The sequence below is a fragment of the Bactrocera tryoni genome, chromosome 5 (genome assembly GCF_016617805.1).
Source record: "Bactrocera tryoni isolate S06 chromosome 5, CSIRO_BtryS06_freeze2, whole genome shotgun sequence".
Taxonomy (NCBI): Eukaryota; Metazoa; Arthropoda; class Insecta; order Diptera; family Tephritidae; genus Bactrocera; species Bactrocera tryoni.
Window position 1 is genome coordinate 39,385,283 of NC_052503.1, and position 20,129 is coordinate 39,405,411.

The 20,129-nt window shown below is 37.2% G+C and overlaps 1 protein-coding gene across 3 annotated transcripts in view; it reads right to left on the reverse strand.

Moving 5' to 3' along the window:
• The window catches only part of LOC120778701, a 172,685-nt gene extending 152,793 nt beyond the window's left edge, over positions 1-19,892 (reverse strand). For all 3 annotated transcript variants that reach the window (XM_040110662.1, XM_040110661.1, XM_040110658.1), the window contains exon 1: positions 19,686-19,892. The gene's annotated coding sequence lies outside the window, so the exon portion shown is untranslated. The remainder of the gene's footprint in view (positions 1-19,685) is intronic.
• Positions 19,893-20,129: the final 237 nt, after the last annotated feature.

Below are 20,129 nucleotides of genomic sequence, written 5' to 3' on the forward strand. Positions count from 1 at the left end.
AAGAGCTTTCGCTTAACCAAAGATTATTGTAATGAAAAAATCACGAATAAGTTTAGAAGTATTTTTTCAAGTTTTCATTATCGTTTTCTGTCACATAAAATAATTTTACCTTGAATAGCGTATATGCCTCGAAATTTGTAACATCCAAAGGGAGACGTCAGAGATCCCTTAAAACATGCATTTTACGTATGCTTTTTAAGACAAGTAGTTTTCATTGAGGCAATATGTTTTTTGGAGTTGGTCTTTTGAGAGCTGTTACTTGATTTGTACCCAGTTTAGTTTGACATTTCCTAATAACCAGACTAAGACCGTAACCACGTTTACACATCTTGCAAATAACCAAAATAACAGAGTGTGATTTCGAGGTTCCCTACTTTAAAAAAAAGTACAGAAAATTCAAATTTAACGAGGAATTTTACTGTCATTCGAAAGAACATTCTTTGTTATGTATTTTTTGAATATTATCACTTTAAAGTATTCGCCACGGCTACAGATGGTCCATCCATTGAGTCCAATTTTTGATGACTCGTTCGATCATTTCGACTAGTAACTGGCGAATGACACGCTTGATGTTTTGCTGCAAGGCTTGCAAAGTGGAACCGAAGTTTTCTCTCAATAAATCCATTGATTGATGCGAGGTGTGGGAAGTGGCGCCATCTTGTTCAATCAGATAGTAATAGGTTATCGTGGTATTTTTGAAAAAAATAGGAGAGTTTGAGTTGCATTCACGGTCACAACTAAAGTATCTGGGAGTAATAATAGACTCATGGCTGAAATTGAAGGATCACCAAGAATACACCACAGGTAAAGTGATTAAAATCTTAAACGCCTTATCAAGAATGATGACAAATAAAGACTGCGTGCGTTCCTGCTGGCGATTTATAGTCGCAAAGGTAATGAGATTGGTTGTATTATATGGGGCTCCAATCCAGGCGCTAGGCATTAAAGCATATGACAAATAAGTACAGTGCACAGTTTGTCGGCACTAAGAGTCATCAGTGCTTTCCGAACTACAAGTATATCAAGTGACGCTGCCAATATGATGCCTATTGACATCCGAAGCCACGATTACGAGGGGGTATACAAGTTATCAGACCTGTTTATAGGAGCCAAAACAGAAGAGAGTGTCAAAAGCTTAACAATATGACAGCAGTGGTGGCATACATCACTCAAAGGACGGTGGACCCTCAGACTGATACCGAACATCTATTCGTGGATTGATAGACGACATGTGGACCTGAATTTCCACCTAACCCAAATACTAAGTGGACATGAGTCCGAATTATCCGACAGGGTGCTTTGAAGACTTTGACCATTTATTGTGTTGTTGCCCTCGCTTTTTAAGTACAGTAAGTAAAACTTAAAACTACACTCGGTGGCTTGAAAACGCTCATGTGTCAGTCCACTGAGAATTGAGAAGCTGTCAGTAAAGCGGCATGATAAATCTGAGGCATATAGAGCTGATTAGGCGTCCGTAAGTCCGTGCCATAGAGAAGGCTTAAATGTCTTATCACTCCCACGAATCAATACTTAATCTGGTGGTACCGTGGGAGAATCTGGGCATGGAGTAGGTTAGGTTTAGTGGTTTGTAGTTTCGCACTCCGGATTTTGATGCTTCCCCCTTCTTAAAAAATAAAACCGAAATCTTTGTTTTTTTTTTCTGATTGAAAGGGAAGCTCTTCAATCTCTTCAGGTTGCAGAAATCAATTTTAAAAGATAATGGCAAACCCTTATCTTTATTAAAGGCTAAAATCTTGGCCATAATATTAAATTATATATGGTTTATGAATCTCTCTATTTGTCGGAACTGCCAAAATCGCGACACTACAGCACTTAGCTGTCATACAAACTGAGCGATCAAAATCATGTTCTTCTATGGAAACTTTTCATTACCATAAAAGTCAGGCGAATCACAACTAGTTCCGGACCTAGATTTAACCTGCTAAGGGCTATCAGCTCAGCTATTTACACTAAATACACTAAAAATGTTGAAACATGAACTAACAACGAAAGGTTTTCTATGTAAATATTTTTCATCTGTGACCTGGTCTACGGAAAGGGGGCTTAGGTGTCAAAAAATCAATTTTAACTTTTTTGTTGATTCGGATGGAAGATGAAATTTTAACAGCTGTTTCCCAGAAAACTAGTTTTCGCACGTTAGCTCCCTTTTCCCTTTTCGTAGGCCAGGTCACATATATTGGCTTCAATTTTGAAAGTGCTAAAATAAAGTTTTTCACCTTTAAAAAAATATATACATATATTATGAATTTTGTATTTGCAGCGGTTTCTGTTGGTACAAATTTCACTTAGTCTACAAACTCGTATATGAAAGCGAAGCCGTCAATCAAAAAACCACAAATATTTGTATATATCTACTTTGCTATTTTCAGATTTCAAATTTAAATTTAGCCGTCAATGTCAAAGCATCGCTGACAATGAAATGTGTTAGCAGCAATCAACAAGTAGCAACAACAATAGATAAGCCTTTTCTTGTTTTCATAGAAAACAGCTGACCAAAACAGAGGCCTCGCGTGTACATAGTTCCCATACCGCCACATTTACTAAGGCTTTTTTACAGATGATTGCCAACAAATGTTGCTGATTCGTGAGGGAGTTTCACAGCCACACTCTCCCGCTTAGCCAACTCCGTTTTGTTTGCAAGTAAAAAAAAAAAAATAAGTACTGGAACTCTATAATGCGGCGCTGCAACCAACCAGTTGGCTGTGTGTTTCATTACCGCTGTCACGTACGAACTTGCCGGCGGCTAGCGAAATGTGCCGGTGAATGTGTGTTGCTATGCTGCCGGCAGTGACGAGCACCTTTGATGACGACAGCGCTGTGTGTTGTTCCAGCATGTGGAGGTGTTTAGGTGGCGCGCGCTCATGTGACCGGCTTGACAGTCGACGCCGAGTCAACAGCGAATGTTAAGCGTGGAAATGACAAAAGAGTGTGTGTACGTACATATGTTCGTATCAGCTTTGGCGCGAATAGAAAATACTTCACAATCAATGGTTTTTTGTATGGCCCGTTTATGTACTTATAGAGCTACTCGTGTGCGTAAATATGTATAAATTAGTTCATTTCGTTCTTTTGTTTGTTTTGTTTGCATTTGTTGTGCCTCTCTGCTAATCGCCATTTGTTTTGATTACGTTTTCTACCTATTGAGAAGTTAAATTCAACCTTCATATCTATGTATATACACATACATGTGTATATATTCGTCTGCAGATATGAGGTGTAATCTGTTTCCGCGTTGAATGATAGTTAGAAAGCCGACATGTGAGCAGTTAAGTAGTTTTCGTTTGGCAAACAAGTTCAAGAGATAACTTCAGAAGTTTTTTGTTGGTTTTGTTGGTACATGAAAACAAAAATAACAATATTTACCGAATATCAGTTTTATCACAAACAAGTTTGCAATAAATAATTCAATAAATTAACACAGCAACCTATATTTTAAATTCAGTTGATATTATAAAGAATTGACATCTGCCAAAAAATAATCCGATTTAGCTGGGAATTTACTTATGAATTTTAAGTACGCAGTGCTTAAATAACTATATTATATAGGTCAAATTAATGGTAGAGTATTTGAGATTTTTGAAATGGGCTTCAAAGATTCCTCCCGGTATCATTACTTATGAAAATATAACGGATCCAAGTAGAGGTACTTTTTTCGATAACCTTTTTTGACAGATAACGCGTGAGTCATCTCAAGCTGTCATGTTATTTTTGTTCAGTATTGTTTGCCATTTCATCATGGAAAGACTTACGCCTGAACAAAGTTTACAAATCGTTCAACTTTATTACGCAATTTCACATTCTGTGTTCGGACGCTTCGCTCAACTTATGGTCCATGTAATCGGCCTACTGTGCGTACTATTCGCAACACCATCATCCTTCTTGAGATCCGGCGTTCATTCGTGGATAACATGCGACCAAATAGACCAGGTCCAGGACGCAGTGAAGAAAATATAGCAGCAGTAGCTGAGAGTATACACGAAGACCGCGGAGAGTCGATTCTGCTCCGTTCGCAGCAACTCGGACTGACGTATGGAAGGACTTGGTGCATTTTACGTAGAGATTTTAAATTCAAAGCATACCAAATACAGCTTGTGCAAGAACTGAAGCCACTCGACCTTTTCAAGCAACGTCGCTTTACTCTATGAGCTCTTGAAAAGTTCCTGGAAGATCCGGCGTTTTCGAGCCAGATTTTGTTCAACGATGAAGCTCATTTCTGGCTCAATGGGTATGTAAACAAGCAAACTTGCCACATTTGCTACGAAGAGCAACCTGAAGAGATGCAAGAGCTGCCATTTCGTTCAGAAAAAAACAAAGTATAGATGTGGTTTGTGGACCGGTGGAATCATCGGTCCATATTTCTTCAAAAGTGCTGGCGGTGAGAGCGCAATTGCCAACGGCAACCGTTATAGCGCAATGACAACCGACTATTGAAATTGGAGCTCGTGATCTCGGCGATATGTGGTTTTTACAAGACGGCGCTAATTTAATTAAGAGTTTATGAGATTTTCGAAAAGCGCTATAAAGAATCCTATCATAACTTAAGAAATTATATAATATTTATTAATGATTTCCACATATAGCTAAGCGACAATGACTGATTTAGTTTCAGATAGTAGTATAACCTATATTTCTCTTCAATCCATTTTTATACTCTTGCAACCTGTTAATACAGAGTATAATAGCTTTGTTCACCTAACGATTGTACGTAAATATCACCTTAACTAAGCACGATAGATATAGGGTTATATATATATATAAATGGTCAAGAGGACGAGCAAAGTTGAAATCTGGGTGACTGTCGGTCTGTCCGTCCATTCGTGCAAGCCGTAACTTGAGTAAAAATTGAGATATCTTAATGAAAATTGGTGTGCGGGTTCCTTGGAACAAAAAACAAAAAAACAAATTACGAGTTCGTAGATGGTCAAAATCGGACGACTGCCACGCCCAAATCTGAAAACCCGTAAAGTGCCTTAACTTAGCGCTAAATTCAAATATAGAAAAAATAGTCATTATAGCCAGGGACACCTGTGGCAAAGAAAATTTGAGGAAGTAAGAGTGGCTCCGTCCTCTAATAAGTTTAATGTACATATCTTCTGAACCACTTAAGCTGCAACAACCAAATTTGCCAAACTCCTTCTAGTACTACCGACAGTGTGAAAACAGACGAAATCGGAAAATAACCCCGCTCACTCCTCATATTAATGCTAACGTTAAAAACTACTAAAAGCACAATAAATCAGTAACTAAATACGTCACAGACATTGAATTTTACACTTGAGATGGAATGAGAGGGTTTTATGGAAACCGGTGTGAAAATTTGACGATAATCGTGGCGCCGCCCACATTTTGGTGAAATCCATATCTTCAGATCCGCCCGAACGATTTTCACTAAATTTAGTTTTTGGTACTCTTCTGACATTCTTATATCACAGCGCGAAAATCAGACTACAACCATGCCTACTGCCCATATGGCAGAATTTTAAATTCCATCTGACTCTTTCCTTTCTAGTATACTAAGAAGCAGACTAAGTTATATTAATAACGGGATAAAACTTTGCACAAATAATGCCTTTAGAGTATGACGCTTTATGAGCAAAAATTTTCAAAATTCATAAAAATCTGTTCCGGCCTCATGGTACCGAATATATGGACCCCATTATCTACAGTTGACTTTTGACTGAAATGTCGGTCAATGTATGGGATTGAAATTCAGAGAGTATATTTTCCTGCCAATAGTATTTCTGGGTATCAGAAATGGGTTGAATCGGGTGAAAACTTTCTTGAGCCCCCATATACCTAATATAAAGATTTCCGAACGTAGTATTTGAGTTATCCCAATGAAAATTGCAAAAGGTATTTTACTCATAACAGTATATCATTTTGCTTAAAATGGAAAAAATTGGGCGAAAATTTTACTTATAACTATTACCAGGATTTTCGAACATCCGGTTTTTTATGTATTATTTAGGTATTTCGATGAAATCCAGAGAACATTATTTTAGTATGTGGCATGATAATAGTAAATGGATAAAATAGGGTCTGTACTACTCCCAACTTCCATATATTGTATACACATGTATCGTATAATGATTTTTCGAAAATACAAGGTCTGTCGCAAAAAACAGAACTTTTTAAATATAACTGTTTCTGGTGGCGCAACCTATTGGTGGGTATATGAAATAAAAAGTTTGATTTCTTGTTGACATTTCGTAAAAATTTTAAGACAATTGGATAACTATAATCGATGTTATCGATCAAAAAGTGACAGCAGCTTTTGGTTATCGGTCGTAAAATGCAAAGAGCAAATATTAAATTTTGTTTTAAACTTGGGAAAACGTTTACTGAAACATTTCAAATGATGAAAAAAGTTTATGGTGATCAGTGCCTATCCCGTAGTAATGTGCATGAGTGGTTTAAGCGATTCCAAGAAGGTCGTGAGGACCTCTGTGACGATCAGAAGTCGGGCCGGCCAAAATCAGTGATTACCCAAAACAATATTGAAAAAGTGCAGGAATTTATTAAGAACGAGCCGAAATCTTCTTTGCGTTACTTGGAAACGAAATTAAATATCACCAAAAACTCCATTCATTGCATTTTGATAGACGGAAGGTGTGCTCCAAGTTTGTTCCGCACAAATTGACTGAAGAGCAGAAATTGCTACGAGTCCAACATTGTAAGGATTTGATTAAGCAGTCGAGAAAGGACATAAAATCCAAATATTCGATTGTGACTGGTGATGAAACGTGGTGCTTTCAATATGATCCCGAAACCAATCGTCAAAGTGCCGAATGGAAGCATCCAGATGAGCCATCACCGAAAAAAAGTCGTCTTCAGAAGTCAAAAATAAAGACAATGCTGATTTCTTTTTACGATTCCGAGGGTATTGTACACCGAGAGTTCGTCCCACCTGGCCAAACGATTAATGCTGTGTTTACCTTGGTATTATGAAGCGTCTTTTGTCACACATTCGCCGTGCTCGACCACAATACCGTGCGGCAGGGTCGCCGTGTCATAGGTTGACGCTTGTCACTAATTTTTTGACAAAAACTCCATATTGACCATTAATCACTCACCCTACTCTCCTGTTCTGGCGCCCTGTGATTTTTACCTATTTGGAAAACTTCATTTGCCCATGAAAGGACACTGGTTTCAGGACACTTCAGCTATCCAAAAGGCGACGGCCGATGTTCTCAAGAGCATTCCGAAAAATGACCTTAAACACTCATTTGAAATGCTAATTGACCGGGCCAAACGCTCTATCGAAGCACAAGGAAACTACTTTGAATAAAAATATATAACTTTTGAAAAATAATAATTTTTTTCTGTTTCTTTTGCGACAGACCTTGTACATAAGACTGTCTGTGTATGAGTTATATATAGTATATGTATGTGTATATAAAATTGCTTGTATTCCAATCTTCTGGTTGAAGTTATACACCTTAAGGTGTATAACCCTGGCTTTGGTTCCAGCTAGGTGATAGAATATAAAATGTTCGGTTGCACACGAACTGAGCCCTTCCTTACTTGTTTTATTTGCATTTCGCCGCGCACAGCTGCTGAAACCGGCCGCTGTATCATCACGTGAGACTTGTCAATTACTTCATCATGATTTTCTTTATGTGTTTGTTTCAATTAAAAGCTTTGCTATGCATATACGACTGACTATGTGTCATAAACCTCGGTTCATAAGACAATATGAGAGGTTACGTAAAGCAAGTGTTGTCTATTTCATTTTAAAACGACGTAGACATATTTTTAAAGAAAGAGCTGAACTAGTTACAGGAGGGAATTGCGCTTGCTCGATGCTTTGAGAGAATTTCAGAAATCCTAAATATTTCCCAAAATAAAATTCTTAGTCAATTGGAATCAATTTGAGGAAAACATTCATATGAAGGTTTGGTATAAAAAGTAAGATAAAATGTTGTAGAAATAACTTTATTTTAATTGTATATAATCAAAACAAGAAAAAGCGTTAACTTCGCCTGCACCGAAGCTAATGTACCCTTCACAGATTACATTGGTGCCTTAGAAAATAATCTATACCAAATTTGGTGAAGATACATTGGCAAATGTAAAAGTTTTCCATACAAGCATTTGATTCTGATCGTTCAGTTTATATGGCAGCTATATGTTATAGTGGTCCGATATCGACCGTTCCGACAAATGAACAGCTTCTTGAAGAGAAAATGACGTTTGCAAAATTTTAAAAGGATATCTTAAAAACTGAGGGACTAGTTCGTATATATACAGGCAGACGGACGGACAGACGGACAGACAGACAGAAGGACATGGCTAAATCGACTCAGCTCAACATACTGATCATTTATATATATACTTTATAGGGTCTCCGACGATTTCTTCTGGGTGTTACAAACTTCGTGACAAACTTAATATACCCTGTTCAGGGTATAAAAATAATAAAGAGCGTCTACTCTCTCACTATCAATGCTATCACCACATGAATATTTGTTACGAAATCACTGCGGTCCAGTACTGTGCCATAAAAGACTAGTTTAGTATGTATTAGAGGGGTTGTAGTAGGCTAACATTAAGTTACAAGTGAATGCACGCTGAAGTATTCTAATGACTTCGGCAAATACGAATGGGAAAGGGTTTACAATACATTGTACCAACAACTGTTCACATGCACGAATGCTTCTCGTTTGCAGTTATGTGATCATAACTCATTTGACATTTGGGAAATATTTACGACAGTTATTTGTTCTTTACTACCGCCTCGGCCACTGTCATGTGTATCAACAAATACCTCCACATTCGTAAGTTTATTTGCATTGTATTTGGTTGTGTAATTAACGAGTGCTAATGACAATTGTTACACCAATGACATTCGGTTTAAAATACGCACGCGGGAGAGGGGAATTGTTAGCGTAGCTCGCTTACTGGAGTATTATATACGCTGACAGCGGCAGCGACAGAGACAGAGTGCACGACTAGCCATTAATATAGGTATCACATGAATATGACAAATTAAAAAGATAGCCAATTATAATGTTGTATTTACGAATGGAAATACACTTTTATAGCTTGCGAAATAAGCTTAGACTCGCTTGAGTTAAAATGTGAGTACTTGAGCTGGAGGTGATGACACTTTTATTAGGGCAACATTTATATTATTTAGCTGAAAATTTAGAAACCAACAAAATAAAGTAGTAGATGACAAAGTATTTTTAATTTGACGCAAAACTTTGCATGAGGTCTTGCGCTCTCAAGTAGCTGCGTCAGTTAAAGTGAATTCCGAGAAAGTTGGCACGGTAAATTTAGATATTTTTACAAAGTTATATTATAAGAACAAATGCGCGGAATTTCACAATCTCTTCCCACATACTCTTTGCTAATAGTATTTCTCTACTAAAAAATTGTAGTAATTTTTTGTGGTAAACTGATGGTGAACTTAGATGAAATTTCTCTGAAAGCATTCCATTCGTAGAAATATATTTGTTCTAGGTTTGCATGACTGTCAGTGACTGCAACGGTCGACGAGAATCATCGATAAACTATACATATGACTGAAGTGTATGATTTTTGACAAATAAATATTTGCTTTCTTCTAGAAAAACTGGAATTCCGATATTTTGAATAGGCTTACAAGTCATCGACTAAAGTTAATAAGTTTTTATGTTTCTATCTCCGCCTGAAATTTTATTTTTCTAACTTCTGTATATAATTTGTCAAACTGTTGCTATAAATATGTGATCAAATTGTATTTAAAATACCTGAAATATAATCGAATATGTATATGTATTGTCGTTTCAAAGGGAAGCACCAGCAACAGATCAATCATCATAACAAAGTATTGACTGAATATGCAAATGTATGTGCCTTTAATAATTAACTAAAATGTTATCGATTTAAATTTTATATATTATTATTTCCATTATTTTTATTCGCCATCGAAGTGCCGCAATTAAGCATTGTATAATCACATTAAAAGTCAACAATATCAAGAGCAGTGTGATTGTGAGCTCACATTCAAGACTCTACAAGTAATAAAATGCATAAGGGTCTCTATAAGTATCTACTTATAATATATGGTATATTTACATATAAGTTGTGAGTATGCGCTAGTTTTAATCAAGACTTGTTGAGATAAGAAAGTGACGTTGCAAAACCAAATAGGTTGACGTAAGAAATAAATTGGTCTATGGAATGTAGTTGCCAAACATTATCTCTTTTGGTTTTTCTAATTTACAATCTGCTCATTTTTATATCCTCAGAACATGTTGACCATTGTGCACATAATGGTTGTTTGCAACACTTCAAATTAATCGAGGTAGATATATAGTTATATAATTGATTAAAATGACAAAGCGAGTTGAGCTCCGAGTGACTATCTCTCCGTCGGTTCATTGGCGCGTGCAAGCTATAACTTGAGTAAAAATTAAAATTAAATTAAAATGCTATAACTAAGCCATTAATAAAGATAGAAAAATTGTGCGAAAGACTGAAGCCTACCGTCAATAAACTGATTGGACCTTATTAGTGTGCTTTGTACAATGGAAAATGCACAATCGACCAGATTTTTACCATGCACACATCTTGGAAAAGACCCGTACCAGGAAAAATGCCGCAACCTGTTTGTCGTTCGATTTTAAAGCCGCCTTCGACAGCACAAAAAGGAGCTGCCTTCATGCCGATATATCTGAATTTGGCTGTGGTAAGCTGACGTTGAGCAACACCAAAAGCTCCGTCATGATCGGGAAGGTCCTCTGCGAGCCGATGGATATCCAACGAGGTTTCAGATAAGGCGACTCCCTTTCGTGTGACTTCTTCTATCTACGTTTGGAGAAAACAATTCGGGCTGTATTGCTGAGAAAAGATGGTATAATCTGCTTCAAGAGTGTACAGCTGCTGGCGTACGCCAATGATATTTTTCCAGCGAAGCAAATAGGTCTGGTTGTAAACAAGAGCAAGACGAAATATCTCCTGTCATCAAATAAACAGTCCTCGCACTCCTACTAGGCTCCAAGGCTTTAACACCAACATCTGATGAGTCGACTTTACGAGTTTTCGAGAGAAAGGTTCTGCGGAAGAAGACCGATTTGAGTCCAAATTAAAGAAAAAATATTTGTCTTCGCAAATTGATTCGAAATACCAATTCGGAATTTGCATTTGCAAATTAATCTCAAAATATATGCGTAAATTTTCCCGAAACTAATAACTTGAATAAATGAAAGCAATCGGCAAAAATTCAAAGAACAAATAATACGCAGAAATTCTCATAAAAAAGTTGGTGTTATTGGCCTACTTGTTCTACGCGGTGCAGTCGGCCAACGTTGTCGTTGTAAGCACCTATGTGTGCCGAGGCATTATGCCAAATTCGTGCCGAAGCAAAGTCAACATGCAAACAAGACCAGAAGTGTAAATACTTGCTCATTTTTGTCAATAATGCTAGAGATAGGAAAGCCAGGCAGCATTATCAGCATTTATGACATGCTGCGGCGGATGGGGGGCGGAAGCAAAAAGCGCAATATAAATACTACAAATGAAAGCAAAAATATGTAAATATTGTGTGAGTATTACTTTTAATTAACCTGTTGTCAGGCTGCGCTAAATACCTATTTGTTTTACCGTTATATAATTGAGAAGATAAGCGATGGATTGCAATGCGTTGGGTATTTTCCAAGTGCTTTTTCTACGAACGATACAAGCATCCCGCATTTTCGAAGTGAATATACAAGAATAACTTCTGGCATTAAACAGAATTAATTTTCTATATTTTGCGTGGTAAACTTGTTGCTTATCTTTTGCCATTCTTTGCTTTATCTCTATGTATTCAATAGATTTGGAATTAGCAAAAAGCGAAACTAACTGTATATATGTACATATATACATATACAGTAAAACATTTACATACAGTAAAACTATATGAATGCGTTGAATACGTCACATTCGCATAAAATATTGTGGCTGCCGTATAATTAGGCGGCATATAAATTATTCAGAAATTATATATCATTGTGTAAGCGAGTGTTTGTTATCTAAAATTAATTGGGTTCGTTGTTGAATTTGTACAATATTTGTTCATATAGAGTGAAATATGAAATAGATAAGATGGTTTATATAGGCACTTTTGTTGTAATTGTACATCATAAATATGGTCTAAACTTTGATGACGGAATCAGATATTGTTTTGTATACCATGAGGTTACTTCAGTGCTAGAAACTGTTTTCCTTGTTTTACTATTTAAGGCGGCGCTAAGTGGTTTTTGGAGATTGCCACGCCCCTAGTAAGACTATCTAGGCGATTTACGTCTCTAAATAACGGGCTACTTGAATTCGATAACTCGCATCACCCAGGTTAGGCACTAATGGATGCCAAAGGATGATGATTATTCGACATAAACTTCGAATGATGCAACAGTTTTTAATGAGAATACAAAAATGAACGAAAACTATTTTCACAGAGAAAAAAACTAAAAAAATGGTAACTTCGGCTACACCAATAATATTGCTTTTATACCCTTAACAGAAGCCTTTTTTATAGCAGAAAAGGGCAAAAAATATGTTTGTCCCGATTTTCATCGATCACTTTGTTGGTCAGCCACATACTGTAAAGGTCCAACATGAACAATTTCTTCGGAAATTTTAGTGATACCTTAGATTATAACGGGTGATCCAAGTAAAGGTACTTTTTCAAATAGCCTTTTCTTCAGATCACACGTGAGTCGTGTCAAGTTGTCATGCTATTTTTGTTCAGTATTGTTTGGCATTTCATCACGAAAAGACTTACGCCTGAATAACGTTTACAAAGCGTTGAACTTTATTATGAAAATTCGCGTTCTGTAAAAAATGCTCAACTTTTGGTTAACATAATCGGCCTATTGAGCGTACTATTCGCAACACCATCACACATCTTGAGACCCAGCCTTAATTATTGTATACTACACGACCGAATAGACCATATCCAGGATGCAGTAAAGAAAATATAGCGGCCGTAGCTGAGAGTATACACAAAGATCGTATAGAGTCGTTTCGGCGCCGACCACAGCAACTCAGACTGATGTATGGAACGACTTGTCTCATTTTACGTCGAGATCTTAAATTTAAAGCATCAAATATACACGGTTTGTCCGGAAAGTTATTCGACAGTACTACGGAGCATGAGCGCATCGACTGGATTCGGTAGAGGGCGTTCCTAGCTAACGATCGAGCGGCTGTCAGTTGTCTCCGACAACCTGGAGTGTCAGGACAAACATTTTCGCTTGACGTGTTTTTGTGAGTGGTGTAAACCGAGAATGCAGCGTTCGTTAGAGCAGAGGTACGCGTTTAAATTCTGTGTGATACTCCGTAGATCTGCGACAAAGACATTTTATATGACCAAGCAGGCTTAACCAGATGTTGCTTCAGTAAGAAGTGGTGTGTTTCGGTGGCAACAGGCCTTTTTGGAGGGCTGGGAAGAGGTCGCTGATGAAGACCGTGCTGGCAGACCTGTGCCTTCGTCAAACACCGACAAACGAAGCTCATTGGCCTTTTTGAGATCAAAGGCATCGTCCACCATGAATATGCTCCTTCTGCACAAACCCTCAACGCCAAGTTTTACGTGGAAGTCCTCAAGAGAGTCAAACGAAGGGTCTATCGGGTCCGATAAGACATCGCAGCTGATTGGAAGTTGCATTACGACAACGCCCCGGCTTACACCGCCTTTCTTGTGAACAGCTACCTAACCCAGGCCGGCATCCCAACGCTTCCGCAGCCGCTTTACAGCTCTGATGTGGCGCCCGGACCTTTTTGTTTCCTTGCTGAAAAGGCCGATGAAAGGCAAGCATTTTAAGACGACAGAGGGGTTCCAAGCAGCATGCACCTTGGCTCTTAAGGCTATTCCGGAGAAGGCCTTCCGTGACGTCTTTAATGCTTGGAAATCGCGCTAGCAGCGCTGCATTGACGCAGAAGGGGCCTATTTTGAGAGTTTTTAAAGAGTTGTAACAAATGGCTCAATAAATCGACTGAGTTCTATTACTTTCCGGACAAACTCTGTACAGCTTGTGCAAAAACTGAAGCCGTTCGACCGTTCGCTCGTCGAAATGCTCGAACGAGTCATCGAAAATTGGACGCAACGGATGGACCACCTGACAAGTAGCCACAGCCAACATTTAAATGAGATATTCTGCAAAAAATAAATGCGAAAAAATGTTCTTTCGATTGATAGTAAATAAATTTGTAGTTTCTGTGTTTTTTCTTTAAAAAAGTAAGAAGCCACGAAACGGATCACCCTTTCGTACTATGCGCCAAATTTCGTTAGGATATCTTTTTAAATAAAAATGTTTTCCATACAATGACCTGAGTTTGATTATTCAGTTTATATGACAACTATATGTGCTTCGATCTGAATAATACTATATGTTCGGAGTTTGTAGTGTTACCTTGGTTAATAATAATCCGGTGACAAATTTCGTGATATACCTTGCCAAATAAAAATATGCAATATTGATCTGATCTGAACAATGTGTTTCGAAATTGAAGTATTACGCTGCACACTTTTTTTTCCAAATTAAGTGAAGGTACTCTTTTAAATAAAAAAGTTTTCCAAACAAGAGCTTTATTTTGATCGTTTGTATGACAGCCATATGCTATAAAAGCGCAATGTCGGCCGTTCAGACAAATGAGCAGCTGCTTCAAGAGAAAAAGGTGTCTGAAAAATTGCAGATGGATTTCTCAAAAACTTGTTATATGGCAAGGTCGGGTCAGCGCAATCGAAGCCGAAAGTGCGTCATAAGTGCATATACATATGAGAGCTTGTTTCAAGAGAACTAGTACAAAAATATTTGAGAAATGGTAATATATTTATATTATTATAAATAAATATATCTAAATACAATTTCTTTTCCACTTGTAAACCACCCTGACTATACGAATTCTCAATTTAAAGTAATATTTTGTAGCGCCAACTCTGCATGGTGATTTAAATCCAATTACTGACGCTACTTTCAATCTGAACTTTTACACATTTCGCAATTTGAAAAAAAGTGCGCTTTAATTAACACTTCCTCTGACTTACAGAGACACAATGAGTCGAGTGAGCGGCTTAAGTTAAGGAAACTGTCATGTCACATGACACAAGTGGAGGTGTGCGCATCGAGAACATAGCATTCAAATACCGATTCTTTTGTGGGCTTTCAAGAATTTCTTTGCTTCATGAATGTACTCACTTAAGTGTTTGTATGTATGTGTATGTGTGCATACAGCCCCTCTGTGTACTTGCAAGCGGCTGATTTGGATAAAGATATTAATCTTGATTGCAAATAATAACACTTGCTTCCTCACTATTCGACTTATATGGTATATGGCGCGCTTGCAATAAGCTATATAGTGTACTTTAGTCTGGAGCCATGTGAAAATCGCAGTATGATACTTAGCATGTTAACAAGAAATCTTTCGATATACATAATATTTTGATGAAACTAAAATTTCATCAAAACACTCATTCTTTTTGACGCCTGATATGTTTAAATAAACTCATCTCGAGTAGTACGATCGCTGGAGGTATGCCGCCGCACTGACGATGTCGCTTGTAAATTTGTGCCACATTCGCTTTTGTGATTTATGTCGAAACTTAATACACTAATGCAGTCATCGTGCAGGCGTTGATTGATCTAAAATGCGCCGCACTTTGGACTAAAATAAGAGAAAACACGTTAACTTCGCTTGCATCGAAGCCTCAATACCCTGCACAAATAAAAAATATTTATGTTTCTTCATGCCATATTTGGTGGGGGTATCTCGTCAAATGAATATACTTTATATACAATCACTTGACTCCGATCGCTCAGTTTGTATGGCAGCTATGTGCTATAGTTGTCTGACAGTTTAACAATTGAGCAGTTTCTTGGAGAGAAAAGCAGGAGTGAAAAATCTGAGAGCGATATCTCAAAAACTGAAGAATTAGTTCGCGTATATACGGAAAGACAGATAAACATACGGACATCGATAAGTCTACTGAACTTTTATACATTATATAGATTTTATAAGGTCTCCGGCTCTTCCTTCTTGGTGTTACAATCTTTTTGGTAAACTTAATATGCCCTGTTCAGGGTATACAAATAAAAATACACCGATACTTTATAAACCGTAAGCACATTTTCACTAGTGAGGATCAGTTGCCTTTATGCCTCTATGTCTGAATTTGGTATCCCCGCAAAACTAAAACGGCTGATTAAACTGACGTCGAGCATTACCAAAAGCTCCATCAGGATTGGGAAGGACCGCCGAGCCGTTCGATATCAAATGAGGTTTTAGACAAGGCGATTCTCTATCGTGCGGCTTCTTCAATCAGCTCCTGGATAAAATAATTTGATATTGATATCATGAGTTTTAGATAAGGAAGCGAAGCAATTGGGTCTAGTAGTGAACGAGGGCAAAACGAAATGTCTCCTGTCGTCGAACGTTTCTGTTGACAGTCATAACTTTGAAGTTGTAGATAATTTCGTCTATCTTGGAACCAGTATTAACACCAACAACAATGTCAGCCTCGAGATCTAACGCAGAAGAACTCTTGCAAACAAATCCTACTTCGGACTGAGTAGACAATTGTGAAGTAAAGTCCTCTCTACACGAATAAAGACTTCCTCTGACGATGAGTTCCTCATCATCCCCGTTACGCTATATGGTGCAGTGGCATGGACGATGACAACGGCTGATGAGTCGGCGTTACGAGTTTTCGAATGAAAGGTCCTGTGGAAAATTTATGATCTTTTGCGCATTGGCAACGGCGAATATCGCCTTCGATAAAACGATGAACTGCGCGAGAAATACGACGACAATAAAATAGTTCAGCGAATTAAAGTTCAGCGGCTACGCTGGCTAGGTCATGTTGTCCGAATGGATGAAACCTGCTCTAACTGTAGTCAAAACCATAATACATATAATACTGATTCTGCTGGACATACTAATATAAATCCATCCTTATTCCAATGTTGCTTTTCTTTGGCCTAAGCGTTGACAATTCTTACTGCATTTTTGTCTTGCGCTGTGACGCTATTTCTTAAAAATGCATTCAGATAAAAGCAACTCTTCGTAGCTCTCAGTAAGCAACCACTGTAGGCAACGACCCACCCTAATATATCTACATTTCGTTGCATTTGAATTGTCATCAGCACAGCTTGAAGAGGAATTGTAGACATGCGATAAATTGCGTCGGAGAAGGCGTTTCGTTATTTTGTTTTTATGCCTAAATAGATGACAATTGTCCAGTTGAAACCAATTTGATAAAATCATGCAAATTTTCAATGAAATTCATTCACAGATGAAATCACGTAGGTGTCAAGCACATTCAAGCAATTATTTGCTTTCTATAAACAGAGTTGCTTAAAGTTCGCGGTAGAGATTTTAATACGGTTCCCAAATATACGAAATATATGATTTAAGAAGACTGTAAAGGAGAAATCACATATATTTACCGTGAAGTTAAGTTGGGTTAAAGGCTGATGCATTGTGACACGAGGTTCAAAGGAATCCAGTAAAGATCTAAATGACAGATATATGTCCATATGTATAGCTATTCTATTTCCTAGTTTAAATTGCTTGCGATGTCAACTCGGAACTGCCATTATCGGACAGATGTAGTATAAAGCCGTCTACAGACTATTAGATCGAACACAAGGTTTTTATTTCACGAAGTTGGTTATTATTCAAGGTATCAATACAATCGAACTAAAATCTTTGTATGAACCACTTTTTTTGGAAAAGATATCGCCACGAAATTTGTCAAAGACAATAGAGCAATCTCGAAAGAAATTAATTATAAACTGACTAATCAAAATCAAGTTCTTAAGGAATCCTTTTGTGAAGGATTTTTTTGTGTTTACTCTGCATCAAAAACCAAGTTTTGTTTCGCTAAATTTTTGACAACATTTTTTACAGTGGATATTGAACTAAGAATTTTGTTTCAAATTTTGAATTTCTAAACAAATTTAGTGTGCAGAGTCGTTGCGAATGTTGGGAAAGACTTACGGTGATTCAATTTCATCAAAATCACAAGCCTGCTAGTGTTACAAAGCCTTGACAGATGGTCGAGAGATCGTTGAAGATATGCCTTTTCAAATTAAGAAAATATTAAGAAAGTGAAGAATATGGTGCTTGAATATCGTCAGGCAAGTGTTAGAGAAATGGCAAGAGAGTTAGCCATCTTTTGCAAGTTCGTTTGAATAATTTTGGTGTATATTTTGGGGTATGAAACGCGTTCTTTCCCGACTCGTTCCGATAAAGTTAATTTTTTTTTTTCAAAAGAATACCGTAAACAGAAACCAAAAAAAAGGACGCTGAAGCCAAAGTTAAACCAAAAATCAAGGCACATTGTTGTCATCATGAAATTACTCCGGAGGGACAGACGGTCAATAAAGAGTTCTATTTGGCCGTATTGATGCCTTTGCGTGAAAATAATTTAAAGATTTTAAGCAATGATAATATACCATTGCATCGCGCCACGCTTGTGACTGAACTTAAAGCCAAAAATGCAAAGAAGGACACCGATTGACCACTGCTTTTTGCCAGATTTGGCTGCGTGTAATTTTTTCTTGTTCTCCGCCTTGAAATTGCCGCCTTGTGGAACTCGTTTTCAGTCGATCGAAGAAATAAAACAAAATTCGACGAACGAGCTGAAGGCCATCCCAAAAAGTGCTTATGAAAAAATTTCGAAGAATGGAAAAATCGATGGAATAAATGTATTATATCTTGTGGGGAATACTTTCAAGGCCACAAAATAAATATTGATGAATAATTAAATATTTTGCATTTTATTTACAATTTCCAGATATTTTGTATACCTAAAGCTGTCGTAACCAAAAAATCTTTCAGCATTTCGTTTGCTGTGACATTGAAAAGTCGAATTCAGGGAGATCTTTCGAACTACTGTAAATAATAAAGAAGTTGTTCAAAATGGCTTTGTAAATACTTGACTACGTTTCCTTGCAAGCAGTCACGTCTGCATGTCATTAGAATACAAAAAAAAATTGGTTAATATTTAGTTTTCTCTAGCATTACAGCTATAGTTCCGACTTCATTGTTCAACTTTAATGTTATGCAAATATTTGGAGAGTATTATATAGGCTGGAATTTACGTTGAAACCATATGATGAAATCAATTTCGATTTCGAAAATTTGCACTTTTCGAAATTAGTGAATGCGCTAATGTTTGTTTAAAATTAGTAAGCGTCAATTAATATAAAAAATAAAATCCTAATTTATTTTAGCACAATGAATTAGTACATACTCGTATAATATTAATTATAGAATAAAGGTAAAGAAGTAAGCAATCATTTTGACAGCTTCGAGACTTTACTTTCATTATAGATATTAAAAAGTAAAACATAAACAAATTATATTTTTTTGCACAAACTAATTTAATAATTCCATTGAATAATTAGCTGAGATCACGCTCTTGAATTACGCATACAACCGCCGTTACATTTTCATACTTTAATTCGCAGAACTGTGAACTATTTCTATTTACAGCTCAGCGCACTTACTGCGATCTTCAGACACCAGACACTACTTATTTGAGCGCTATGCACTAAACTCGCATTCAAATTAATGGAATATAAAAATATTTAGACTCTAAGCACAATTATTCCATTTATTAAATATTTAATGTGACACCAATGTCAAGCTGCATGTCAGTTGTAAGAACACAAACACCGTTAGATACACACTTTTACTTAAACTGCTGCTGCGGAGCGCCGTGTGATTAATAGAACATTTGCTGCCTCCAAGTGCATTTACACTGTAATTTAGAATTCACACAACAACAATATTTTTTGTATGTATGTATTTTGATATATTTTTATCAAACTATAAAGGAACTTGAGTGCCCGAAACACCTGTGGCTATATGATAAGCACAACGAACCGCACGAACACAGCGCAGAACCGCAACTGATAATACGCGGACCGTCCGATCGCGCTGGATCCCCGAAAAAACAGTCCAACTTTACTGAAATCGAGCTGCATTGTACACACACACACATACATATGTATATATATGTAGGTATGTATGTATGCATGCGTGAGAGCGGTTAACTATGCGGAGCGCAAATGGCATGCCGACAAAAGCTAGCTGGAGCTACGCTAGTAGTTTGCGACACTTGCCGGTTTCTC